This window comes from Oreochromis niloticus, unplaced genomic scaffold (assembly GCF_001858045.2).
Source record: "Oreochromis niloticus isolate F11D_XX unplaced genomic scaffold, O_niloticus_UMD_NMBU tig00000047_pilon, whole genome shotgun sequence".
Lineage (NCBI taxonomy): Eukaryota > Metazoa > Chordata > Actinopteri > Cichliformes > Cichlidae > Oreochromis > Oreochromis niloticus.
The window spans coordinates 1-12500 of record NW_020327043.1 but is presented as its reverse complement, the minus strand read 5'-3'; the positions used below and the strand labels follow the sequence as shown (position 1 = coordinate 12500).

At 48.5% G+C, this 12500-nt stretch overlaps 8 non-coding genes across 8 annotated transcripts; all 8 read left to right on the top strand.

Annotated features, from left to right (window-relative positions):
* Positions 1 to 681: 681 nt before the first annotated feature.
* On the top strand, positions 682 to 754 carry trnar-ucu (transfer RNA arginine (anticodon UCU)). Its single transcript has one exon. It is a non-coding gene; the product is annotated as a tRNA-Arg (tRNA).
* A 755-nt stretch (positions 755 to 1509) lies between these two features.
* trnar-ucu (transfer RNA arginine (anticodon UCU)) lies at positions 1510 to 1582 on the top strand. The gene has a single exon. It is a non-coding gene; the product is annotated as a tRNA-Arg (tRNA).
* A 756-nt stretch (positions 1583 to 2338) lies between these two features.
* Positions 2339 to 2411, top strand: trnar-ucu (transfer RNA arginine (anticodon UCU)). The gene has a single exon. It is a non-coding gene; the product is annotated as a tRNA-Arg (tRNA).
* Positions 2412 to 3167: 756 nt separating this feature from the next.
* trnar-ucu (transfer RNA arginine (anticodon UCU)) lies at positions 3168 to 3240 on the top strand. The gene has a single exon. It is a non-coding gene; the product is annotated as a tRNA-Arg (tRNA).
* A 756-nt stretch (positions 3241 to 3996) lies between these two features.
* On the top strand, positions 3997 to 4069 carry trnar-ucu (transfer RNA arginine (anticodon UCU)). Its single transcript has one exon. It is a non-coding gene; the product is annotated as a tRNA-Arg (tRNA).
* Positions 4070 to 5651: 1582 nt separating this feature from the next.
* On the top strand, positions 5652 to 5724 carry trnar-ucu (transfer RNA arginine (anticodon UCU)). The gene has a single exon. It is a non-coding gene; the product is annotated as a tRNA-Arg (tRNA).
* A 2410-nt stretch (positions 5725 to 8134) lies between these two features.
* trnar-ucu (transfer RNA arginine (anticodon UCU)) lies at positions 8135 to 8207 on the top strand. The gene has a single exon. It is a non-coding gene; the product is annotated as a tRNA-Arg (tRNA).
* A 4014-nt stretch (positions 8208 to 12221) lies between these two features.
* Positions 12222 to 12294, top strand: trnar-ucu (transfer RNA arginine (anticodon UCU)). Its single transcript has one exon. It is a non-coding gene; the product is annotated as a tRNA-Arg (tRNA).
* The last annotated feature ends 206 nt before the right edge of the window (positions 12295 to 12500 follow it).

The window sequence follows — 12500 nt, the reverse complement described above, 5'->3', positions numbered from 1 at the left end:
GCTATGTGTTTTGGATGGCCGGATTCTCTGAACTGTGTCCAAAAACAGACGACAGTCAGGACCTGATGCCCCAAAACGCAGCCAAGTCACCCTGCAGTACAGGCGCCGAGTGAGTCAGTCGGGTACTATAACTGCCCCGATCACCAAGGGCGGCTCCCTATCTGTACATAGCCTAGCACAGGGGTCTCCAACTCCAGTCCTGGAGAGCTACTTTTCTTTAGATTTTAGGTGCATCCTTGTTCTGACACACCTGAATCAAATGAATGGCTTGTTATCAGGCCTTTGCCAAACTCGATGCCATGCTGAAGAGGTAATTCAAACCTTTGATTCAGCTGTGTTTGAGCACGTCACACGTGCTCCTGCTACTCCCCCTCTTTTAATGGAATTAGATTCAGTGATTCAAATCGTTGGTACTCTCTGGTCTTCATGTGGTTTCACAAGTCCTACCAGACAACATAAACACCCCCAAATAAAGTGAAGCAATAAGCACAGGGTGTTGGCTGTTCAGAGTTCTGGACACTGAGTTGCCCAGAGTGTGTACAGAGTGTAATTTATTTTCTCAGCATTTCTTAAATGTTCTTAAATACAGTTTCATCTTTGAACTAAAAATCAGCTTGAAACCATGGCTTTCACTCGAACCGCCGAAACAACCTCCAAAGAAAGGAAGTCAAGCGCTCATCAGCCCCGGTGGCCTAATGGATAAGGCACTGGCCTTCTAAGCCAGGGATTGTGGGTTCGAGTCCCATCTGAGGTGCTCTCCAGCAGAGTGGCGCAGCGGAAGCGTGCTGGGCCCATAACCCAGAGGTCGATGGATCGAAACCATCCTCTGCTATGTGTTTTGGATGGCCGGATTCTCTGAACTGTGTCCAAAAACAGACGACAGTCAGGACCTGATGCCCCAAAACGCAGCCAAGTCACCCTGCAGTACAGGCGCCGAGTGAGTCAGTCGGGTACTATAACTGCCCCCGATCACCAAGGGCGGCTCCCTATCTGTACATAGCCTAGCACAGGGGTCTCCAACTCCAGTCCTGGAGAGCTACTTTTCTTTAGATTTTAGGTGCATCCTTGTTCTGACACACCTGAATCAAATGAATGGCTTGTTATCAGGCCTTTGCCAAACTCGATGCCATGCTGAAGAGGTAATTCAAACCTTTGATTCAGCTGTGTTTGAGCACGTCACACGTGCTCCTGCTACTCCCCCTCTTTTAATGGAATTAGATTCAGTGATTCAAATCGTTGGTACTCTCTGGTCTTCATGTGGTTTCACAAGTCCTACCAGACAACATAAACACCCCAAATAAAGTGAAGCAATAAGCACAGGGTGTTGGCTGTTCAGAGTTCTGGACACTGAGTTGCCCAGAGTGTGTACAGAGTGTAATTTATTTTCTCAGCATTTCTTAAATGTTCTTAAATACAGTTTCATCTTTGAACTAAAAATCAGCTTGAAACCATGGCTTTCACTCGAACCGCCGAAACAACCTCCAAAGAAAGGAAGTCAAGCGCTCATCAGCCCCGGTGGCCTAATGGATAAGGCACTGGCCTTCTAAGCCAGGGATTGTGGGTTCGAGTCCCATCTGAGGTGCTCTCCAGCAGAGTGGCGCAGCGGAAGCGTGCTGGGCCCATAACCCAGAGGTCGATGGATCGAAACCATCCTCTGCTATGTGTTTTGGATGGCCGGATTCTCTGAACTGTGTCCAAAAACAGACGACAGTCAGGACCTGATGCCCCAAAACGCAGCCAAGTCACCCTGCAGTACAGGCGCCGAGTGAGTCAGTCGGGTACTATAACTGCCCCCGATCACCAAGGGCGGCTCCCTATCTGTACATAGCCTAGCACAGGGGTCTCCAACTCCAGTCCTGGAGAGCTACTTTTCTTTAGCTTTTAGGTGCATCCTTGTTCTGACACACCTGAATCAAATGAATGGCTTGTTATCAGGCCTTTGCCAAACTCGATGCCATGCTGAAGAGGTAATTCAAACCTTTGATTCAGCTGTGTTTGAGCACGTCACACGTGCTCCTGCTACTCCCCCTCTTTTAATGGAATTAGATTCAGTGATTCAAATCGTTGGTACTCTCTGGTCTTCATGTGGTTTCACAAGTCCTACCAGACAACATAAACACCCCCAAATAAAGTGAAGCAATAAGCACAGGGTGTTGGCTGTTCAGAGTTCTGGACACTGAGTTGCCCAGAGTGTGTACAGAGTGTAATTTATTTTCTCAGCATTTCTTAAATGTTCTTAAATACAGTTTCATCTTTGAACTAAAAATCAGCTTGAAACCATGGCTTTCACTCGAACCGCCGAAACAACCTCCAAAGAAAGGAAGTCAAGCGCTCATCAGCCCCGGTGGCCTAATGGATAAGGCACTGGCCTTCTAAGCCAGGGATTGTGGGTTCGAGTCCCATCTGAGGTGCTCTCCAGCAGAGTGGCGCAGCGGAAGCGTGCTGGGCCCATAACCCAGAGGTCGATGGATCGAAACCATCCTCTGCTATGTGTTTTGGATGGCCGGATTCTCTGAACTGTGTCCAAAAACAGACGACAGTCAGGACCTGATGCCCCAAAACGCAGCCAAGTCACCCTGCAGTACAGGCGCCGAGTGAGTCAGTCGGGTACTATAACTGCCCCCGATCACCAAGGGCGGCTCCCTATCTGTACATAGCCTAGCACAGGGGTCTCCAACTCCAGTCCTGGAGAGCTACTTTTCTTTAGATTTTAGGTGCATCCTTGTTCTGACACACCTGAATCAAATGAATGGCTTGTTATCAGGCCTTTGCCAAACTCGATGCCATGCTGAAGAGGTAATTCAAACCTTTGATTCAGCTGTGTTTGAGCACGTCACACGTGCTCCTGCTACTCCCCCTCTTTTAATGGAATTAGATTCAGTGATTCAAATCGTTGGTACTCTCTGGTCTTCATGTGGTTTCACAAGTCCTACCAGACAACATAAACACCCCCAAATAAAGTGAAGCAATAAGCACAGGGTGTTGGCTGTTCAGAGTTCTGGACACTGAGTTGCCCAGAGTGTGTACAGAGTGTAATTTATTTTCTCAGCATTTCTTAAATGTTCTTAAATACAGTTTCATCTTTGAACTAAAAATCAGCTTGAAACCATGGCTTTCACTCGAACCGCCGAAACAACCTCCAAAGAAAGGAAGTCAAGCGCTCATCAGCCCCGGTGGCCTAATGGATAAGGCACTGGCCTTCTAAGCCAGGGATTGTGGGTTCGAGTCCCATCTGAGGTGCTCTCCAGCAGAGTGGCGCAGCGGAAGCGTGCTGGGCCCATAACCCAGAGGTCGATGGATCGAAACCATCCTCTGCTATGTGTTTTGGATGGCCGGATTCTCTGAACTGTGTCCAAAAACAGACGACAGTCAGGACCTGATGCCCCAAAACGCAGCCAAGTCACCCTGCAGTACAGGCGCCGAGTGAGTCAGTCGGGTACTATAACTGCCCCCGATCACCAAGGGCGGCTCCCTATCTGTACATAGCCTAGCACAGGGGTCTCCAACTCCAGTCCTGGAGAGCTACTTTTCTTTAGATTTTAGGTGCATCCTTGTTCTGACACACCTGAATCAAATGAATGGCTTGTTATCAGGCCTTTGCCAAACTCGATGCCATGCTGAAGAGGTAATTCAAACCTTTGATTCAGCTGTGTTTGAGCACGTCACACGTGCTCCTGCTACTCCCCCTCTTTTAATGGAATTAGATTCAGTGATTCAAATCGTTGGTACTCTCTGGTCTTCATGTGGTTTCACAAGTCCTACCAGACAACATAAACACCCCCAAATAAAGTGAAGCAATAAGCACAGGGTGTTGGCTGTTCAGAGTTCTGGACACTGAGTTGCCCAGAGTGTGTACAGAGTGTAATTTATTTTCTCAGCATTTCTTAAATGTTCTTAAATACAGTTTCATCTTTGAACTAAAAATCAGCTTGAAACCATGGCTTTCACTCGAACCGCCGAAACAACCTCCAAAGAAAGGAAGTCAAGCGCTCATCAGCCCCGGTGGCCTAATGGATAAGGCACTGGCCTTCTAAGCCAGGGATTGTGGGTTCGAGTCCCATCTGAGGTGCTCTCCAGCAGAGTGGCGCAGCGGAAGCGTGCTGGGCCCATAACCCAGAGGTCGATGGATCGAAACCATCCTCTGCTATGTGTTTTGGATGGCCGGATTCTCTGAACTGTGTCCAAAAACAGACGACAGTCAGGACCTGATGCCCCAAAACGCAGCCAAGTCACCCTGCAGTACAGGCGCCGAGTGAGTCAGTCGGGTACTATAACTGCCCCGATCACCAAGGGCGGCTCCCTATCTGTACATAGCCTAGCACAGGGGTCTCCAACTCCAGTCCTGGAGAGCTACTTTTCTTTAGATTTTAGGTGCATCCTTGTTCTGACACACCTGAATCAAATGAATGGCTTGTTATCAGGCCTTTGCCAAACTCGATGCCATGCTGAAGAGGTAATTCAAACCTTTGATTCAGCTGTGTTTGAGCACGTCACACGTGCTCCTGCTACTCCCCTCTTTTAATGGAATTAGATTCAGTGATTCAAATCGTTGGTACTCTCTGGTCTTCATGTGGTTTCACAAGTCCTACCAGACAACATAAACACCCCCAAATAAAGTGAAGCAATAAGCACAGGGTGTTGGCTGTTCAGAGTTCTGGACACTGAGTTGCCCAGAGTGTGTACAGAGTGTAATTTATTTTCTCAGCATTTCTTAAATGTTCTTAAATACAGTTTCATCTTTGAACTAAAAATCAGCTTGAAACCATGGCTTTCACTCGAACCGCCGAAACAACCTCCAAAGAAAGGAAGTCAAGCGCTCATCAGCCCCGGTGGCCTAATGGATAAGGCACTGGCCTTCTAAGCCAGGGATTGTGGGTTCGAGTCCCATCTGGGTGCTCTCCAGCAGAGTGGCGCAGCGGAAGCGTGCTGGGCCCATAACCCAGAGGTCGATGGATCGAAACCATCCTCTGCTATGTGTTTTGGATGGCCGGATTCTCTGAACTGTGTCCAAAAACAGACGACAGTCAGGACCTGATGCCCCAAAACGCAGCCAAGTCACCCTGCAGTACAGGCGCCGAGTGAGTCAGTCGGGTACTATAACTGCCCCCGATCACCAAGGGCGGCTCCCTATCTGTACATAGCCTAGCACAGGGGTCTCCAACTCCAGTCCTGGAGAGCTACTTTTCTTTAGATTTTAGGTGCATCCTTGTTCTGACACACCTGAATCAAATGAATGGCTTGTTATCAGGCCTTTGCCAAACTCGATGCCATGCTGAAGAGGTAATTCAAACCTTTGATTCAGCTGTGTTTGAGCACGTCACACGTGCTCCTGCTACTCCCCCTCTTTTAATGGAATTAGATTCAGTGATTCAAATCGTTGGTACTCTCTGGTCTTCATGTGGTTTCACAAGTCCTACCAGACAACATAAACACCCCCAAATAAAGTGAAGCAATAAGCACAGGGTGTTGGCTGTTCAGAGTTCTGGACACTGAGTTGCCCAGAGTGTGTACAGAGTGTAATTTATTTTCTCAGCATTTCTTAAATGTTCTTAAATACAGTTTCATCTTTGAACTAAAAATCAGCTTGAAACCATGGCTTTCACTCGAACCGCCGAAACAACCTCCAAAGAAAGGAAGTCAAGCGCTCATCAGCCCCGGTGGCCTAATGGATAAGGCACTGGCCTTCTAAGCCAGGGATTGTGGGTTCGAGTCCCATCTGAGGTGCTCTCCAGCAGAGTGGCGCAGCGGAAGCGTGCTGGGCCCATAACCCAGAGGTCGATGGATCGAAACCATCCTCTGCTATGTGTTTTGGATGGCCGGATTCTCTGAACTGTGTCCAAAAACAGACGACAGTCAGGACCTGATGCCCCAAAACGCAGCCAAGTCACCCTGCAGTACAGGCGCCGAGTGAGTCAGTCGGGTACTATAACTGCCCCCGATCACCAAGGGCGGCTCCCTATCTGTACATAGCCTAGCACAGGGGTCTCCAACTCCAGTCCTGGAGAGCTACTTTTCTTTAGCTTTTAGGTGCATCCTTGTTCTGACACACCTGAATCAAATGAATGGCTTGTTATCAGGCCTTTGCCAAACTCGATGCCATGCTGAAGAGGTAATTCAAACCTTTGATTCAGCTGTGTTTGAGCACGTCACACGTGCTCCTGCTACTCCCCCTCTTTTAATGGAATTAGATTCAGTGATTCAAATCGTTGGTACTCTCTGGTCTTCATGTGGTTTCACAAGTCCTACCAGACAACATAAACACCCCCAAATAAAGTGAAGCAATAAGCACAGGGTGTTGGCTGTTCAGAGTTCTGGACACTGAGTTGCCCAGAGTGTGTACAGAGTGTAATTTATTTTCTCAGCATTTCTTAAATGTTCTTAAATACAGTTTCATCTTTGAACTAAAAATCAGCTTGAAACCATGGCTTTCACTCGAACCGCCGAAACAACCTCCAAAGAAAGGAAGTCAAGCGCTCATCAGCCCCGGTGGCCTAATGGATAAGGCACTGGCCTCTAAGCCAGGGATTGTGGGTTCGAGTCCCATCTGGGTGCTCTCCAGCAGAGTGGCGCAGCGGAAGCGTGCTGGGCCCATAACCCAGAGGTCGATGGATCGAAACCATCCTCTGCTATGTGTTTTGGATGGCCGGATTCTCTGAACTGTGTCCAAAAACAGACGACAGTCAGGACCTGATGCCCCAAAACGCAGCCAAGTCACCCTGCAGTACAGGCGCCGAGTGAGTCAGTCGGGTACTATAACTGCCCCCGATCACCAAGGGCGGCTCCCTATCTGTACATAGCCTAGCACAGGGGTCTCCAACTCCAGTCCTGGAGAGCTACTTTTCTTTAGATTTTAGGTGCATCCTTGTTCTGACACACCTGAATCAAATGAATGGCTTGTTATCAGGCCTTTGCCAAACTCGATGCCATGCTGAAGAGGTAATTCAAACCTTTGATTCAGCTGTGTTTGAGCACGTCACACGTGCTCCTGCTACTCCCCCTCTTTTAATGGAATTAGATTCAGTGATTCAAATCGTTGGTACTCTCTGGTCTTCATGTGGTTTCACAAGTCCTACCAGACAACATAAACACCCCCAAATAAAGTGAAGCAATAAGCACAGGGTGTTGGCTGTTCAGAGTTCTGGACACTGAGTTGCCCAGAGTGTGTACAGAGTGTAATTTATTTTCTCAGCATTTCTTAAATGTTCTTAAATACAGTTTCATCTTTGAACTAAAAATCAGCTTGAAACCATGGCTTTCACTCGAACCGCCGAAACAACCTCCAAAGAAAGGAAGTCAAGCGCTCATCAGCCCCGGTGGCCTAATGGATAAGGCACTGGCCTTCTAAGCCAGGGATTGTGGTTCGAGTCCCATCTGAGGTGCTCTCCAGCAGAGTGGCGCAGCGGAAGCGTGCTGGGCCCATAACCCAGAGGTCGATGGATCGAAACCATCCTCTGCTATGTGTTTTGGATGGCCGGATTCTCTGAACTGTGTCCAAAAACAGACGACAGTCAGGACCTGATGCCCCAAAACGCAGCCAAGTCACCCTGCAGTACAGGCGCCGAGTGAGTCAGTCGGGTACTATAACTGCCCCGATCACCAAGGGCGGCTCCCTATCTGTACATAGCCTAGCACAGGGGTCTCCAACTCCAGTCCTGGAGAGCTACTTTTCTTTAGCTTTTAGGTGCATCCTTGTTCTGACACACCTGAATCAAATGAATGGCTTGTTATCAGGCCTTTGCCAAACTCGATGCCATGCTGAAGAGGTAATTCAAACCTTTGATTCAGCTGTGTTTGAGCACGTCACACGTGCTCCTGCTACTCCCCCTCTTTTAATGGAATTAGATTCAGTGATTCAAATCGTTGGTACTCTCTGGTCTTCATGTGGTTTCACAAGTCCTACCAGACAACATAAACACCCCCAAATAAAGTGAAGCAATAAGCACAGGGTGTTGGCTGTTCAGAGTTCTGGACACTGAGTTGCCCAGAGTGTGTACAGAGTGTAATTTATTTTCTCAGCATTTCTTAAATGTTCTTAAATACAGTTTCATCTTTGAACTAAAAATCAGCTTGAAACCATGGCTTTCACTCGAACCGCCGAAACAACCTCCAAAGAAAGGAAGTCAAGCGCTCATCAGCCCCGGTGGCCTAATGGATAAGGCACTGGCCTTCTAAGCCAGGGATTGTGGGTTCGAGTCCCATCTGAGGTGCTCTCCAGCAGAGTGGCGCAGCGGAAGCGTGCTGGGCCCATAACCCAGAGGTCGATGGATCGAAACCATCCTCTGCTATGTGTTTTGGATGGCCGGATTCTCTGAACTGTGTCCAAAAACAGACGACAGTCAGGACCTGATGCCCCAAAACGCAGCCAAGTCACCCTGCAGTACAGGCGCCGAGTGAGTCAGTCGGGTACTATAACTGCCCCCGATCACCAAGGGCGGCTCCCTATCTGTACATAGCCTAGCACAGGGGTCTCCAACTCCAGTCCTGGAGAGCTACTTTTCTTTAGATTTTAGGTGCATCCTTGTTCTGACACACCTGAATCAAATGAATGGCTTGTTATCAGGCCTTTGCCAAACTCGATGCCATGCTGAAGAGGTAATTCAAACCTTTGATTCAGCTGTGTTTGAGCACGTCACACGTGCTCCTGCTACTCCCCCTCTTTTAATGGAATTAGATTCAGTGATTCAAATCGTTGGTACTCTCTGGTCTTCATGTGGTTTCACAAGTCCTACCAGACAACATAAACACCCCCAAATAAAGTGAAGCAATAAGCACAGGGTGTTGGCTGTTCAGAGTTCTGGACACTGAGTTGCCCAGAGTGTGTACAGAGTGTAATTTATTTTCTCAGCATTTCTTAAATGTTCTTAAATACAGTTTCATCTTTGAACTAAAAATCAGCTTGAAACCATGGCTTTCACTCGAACCGCCGAAACAACCTCCAAAGAAAGGAAGTCAAGCGCTCATCAGCCCCGGTGGCCTAATGGATAAGGCACTGGCCTCTAAGCCAGGGATTGTGGGTTCGAGTCCCATCTGAGGTGCTCTCCAGCAGAGTGGCGCAGCGGAAGCGTGCTGGGCCCATAACCCAGAGGTCGATGGATCGAAACCATCCTCTGCTATGTGTTTTGGATGGCCGGATTCTCTGAACTGTGTCCAAAAACAGACGACAGTCAGGACCTGATGCCCCAAAACGCAGCCAAGTCACCCTGCAGTACAGGCGCCGAGTGAGTCAGTCGGGTACTATAACTGCCCCCGATCACCAAGGGCGGCTCCCTATCTGTACATAGCCTAGCACAGGGGTCTCCAACTCCAGTCCTGGAGAGCTACTTTTCTTTAGATTTTAGGTGCATCCTTGTTCTGACACACCTGAATCAAATGAATGGCTTGTTATCAGGCCTTTGCCAAACTCGATGCCATGCTGAAGAGGTAATTCAAACCTTTGATTCAGCTGTGTTTGAGCACGTCACACGTGCTCCTGCTACTCCCCTCTTTTAATGGAATTAGATTCAGTGATTCAAATCGTTGGTACTCTCTGGTCTTCATGTGGTTTCACAAGTCCTACCAGACAACATAAACACCCCAAATAAAGTGAAGCAATAAGCACAGGGTGTTGGCTGTTCAGAGTTCTGGACACTGAGTTGCCCAGAGTGTGTACAGAGTGTAATTTATTTTCTCAGCATTTCTTAAATGTTCTTAAATACAGTTTCATCTTTGAACTAAAAATCAGCTTGAAACCATGGCTTTCACTCGAACCGCCGAAACAACCTCCAAAAAGTGCTCATCAGCCCCGGTGGCCTAATGGATAAGGCACTGGCCTCTAAGCCAGGGATTGTGGGTTCGAGTCCCATCTGGGTGCTCTCCAGCAGAGTGGCGCAGCGGAAGCGTGCTGGCCATAACCCAGAGGTCGATGGATCGAACCATCCTCTGCTATGTGTTTTGGATGGCCGGATTCTCTGAACTGTGTCCAAAAACAGACGACAGTCAGGACCTGATGCCCCAAAACGCAGCCAAGTCACCCTGCAGTACAGGCGCCGAGTGAGTCAGTCGGGTACTATAACTGCCCCCGATCACCAAGGGCGGCTCCCTATCTGTACATAGCCTAGCACAGGGGTCTCCAACTCCAGTCCTGGAGAGCTACTTTTCTTTAGATTTTAGGTGCATCCTTGTTCTGACACACCTGAATCAAATGAATGGCTTGTTATCAGGCCTTTGCCAAAACTCGATGCCATGCTGAAGAGGTAATTCAAACCTTTGATTCAGCTGTGTTTGAGCACGTCACACGTGCTGCTACTCCCCCTCTTTTAATGGAATTAGATTCAGTGATTCAAATCGTTGGTACTCTCTGGTCTTCATGTGGTTTCACAAGTCCTACCAGACAACAAAACACCCCAAATAAAGTGAAGCAATAAGCACAGGGTGTTGGCTGTCCAGAGTTCTGGACACTGAGTTGCCCAGAGTGTGTACAGAGTGTAATTTATTTTCTCAGCATTTCTTAAATGTTCTTAAATACAGTTTCATCTTTGAACTAAAATCAGCTTGAAACCATGGCTTTCACTCGAACCGCCGAAACAACCTCCAAAGAAAGGAAGTCAAGCGCTCATCAGCCCCGGTGGCCTAATGGATAAGGCACTGGCCTTCTAAGCCAGGATTGTGGGTTCGAGTCCCATCTGGTGCTCTCCAGCAGAGTGGCGCAGCGGAAGCGTGCTGGGCCCATAACCCAGAGGTCGATGGATCGAAACCATCCTCTGCTATGTGTTTTGGATGGCCGGATTCTCTGAACTGTGTCCAAAACAGACGACAGTCAGGACCTGATGCCCCAAAACGCAGCCAAGTCACCCTGCAGTACAGGCGCCGAGTGAGTCAGTCGGGTACTATAACTGCCCCGATCACCAAGGGCGGCTCCCTATCTGTACATAGCCTAGCACAGGGGTCTCCAACTCCAGTCCTGGAGAGCTACTTTTCTTTAGATTTTAGGTGCATCCTTGTTCTGACACACCTGAATCAAATGAATGGCTTGTTATCAGGCCTTTGCCAAACTCGATGCCATGCTGAAGAGGTAATTCAAACCTTTGATTCAGCTGTGTTTGAGCACGTCACACGTGCTCCTGCTACTCCCCTCTTTTAATGGAATTAGATTCAGTGATTCAAATCGTTGGTACTCTCTGGTCTTCATGTGGTTTCACAGTCCTACCAGACAAAACAACCCCCAAATAAAGTGAAGCAATAAGCACAGGTGTTGGCTGTTCAGAGTTCTGGACACTGAGTTGCCCAGAGTGTGTACAGAGTGTAATTTATTTTCTCAGCATTTCTTAAATGTTCTTAAATACAGTTTCATCTTTGAACTAAAATCAGCTTGAAACCATGGCTTTCACTCGAACCGCCGAACAACCTCCAAAGAAGGAAGTCAAGCGCTCATCAGCCCCGGTGGCCTAATGGATAAGGCACTGCCTTCTAAGCAGGGATTGTGGGTTCGAGTCCCATCTGGGTGCTCTCCAGCAGAGTGGCGCGGGAAGCGTGCTGGCCCATAACCCAGAGGTCGATGGATCGAAACCATCTGCTATGTGTTTTGGATGGCCGGATTCTCTGAACTGGTCCAAAAACAGACGACAGTCAGGACCTGATGCCCCAAACGCAGCCAAGTCACCCTGCAGTACAGGCGCCGAGTGAGTCAGTCGGGTACTATAACTGCCCCCGATCACCAAGGGCGGCTCCCTATCTGTACATAGCCTAGCACAGGGGTCTCCAACTCCAGTCCTGGAGAGCTACTTTTCTTTAGTTTAGGTGCATCCTTGTTCTGACACACCTGAATCAAATGAATGGCTTGTTATCAGGCCTTTGCCAAACTCGATGCCATGCTGAAGAGGTAATTCAAACCTTTGATTCAGCTGTGTTTGAGCACGTCACACGTGCTCCTGCTACTCCCCCTCTTTTAATGGAATTAGATTCAGTGATTCAATCGTTGGTACTCTCTGGTCTTCATGTGGTTTCACAAGTCCTACCAGACAACATAAACCCCCAAATAAAGTGAAGCAATAAGCACAGGGTGTTGGCTGTTCAGAGTTCTGGACACTGAGTTGCCCAGAGTGTGTACAGAGTGTAATTTTTTCTCAGCATTTCTTAAATGTTCTTAAATACAGTTTCATCTTTGAACTAAAATCAGCTTGAACCATGGCTTTCACTCGAACCGCCGAAACAACCTCCAAAGAAAGGAAGTCAAGCGCTCATCAGCCCCGGTGGCCTAATGGATAAGGCACTGGCCTTCTAAGCCAGGGATTGTGGGTTCGAGTCCCATCTGAGGTGCTCTCCAGCAGAGTGGCGCAGCGAAGCGTGCTGGGCCATAACCAGAGGTCGATGGATCGAAACCATCCTCTGCTATGTGTTTTGGATGGCCGGATTCTCTGAACTGTGTCCAAAACAGACGACAGTCAGACCTGATGCCCCAAAACGCAGCCAAGTCACCCTGCAGTACAGGCGCCGAGTGAGTCAGTCGGGTACTATAATGCCCC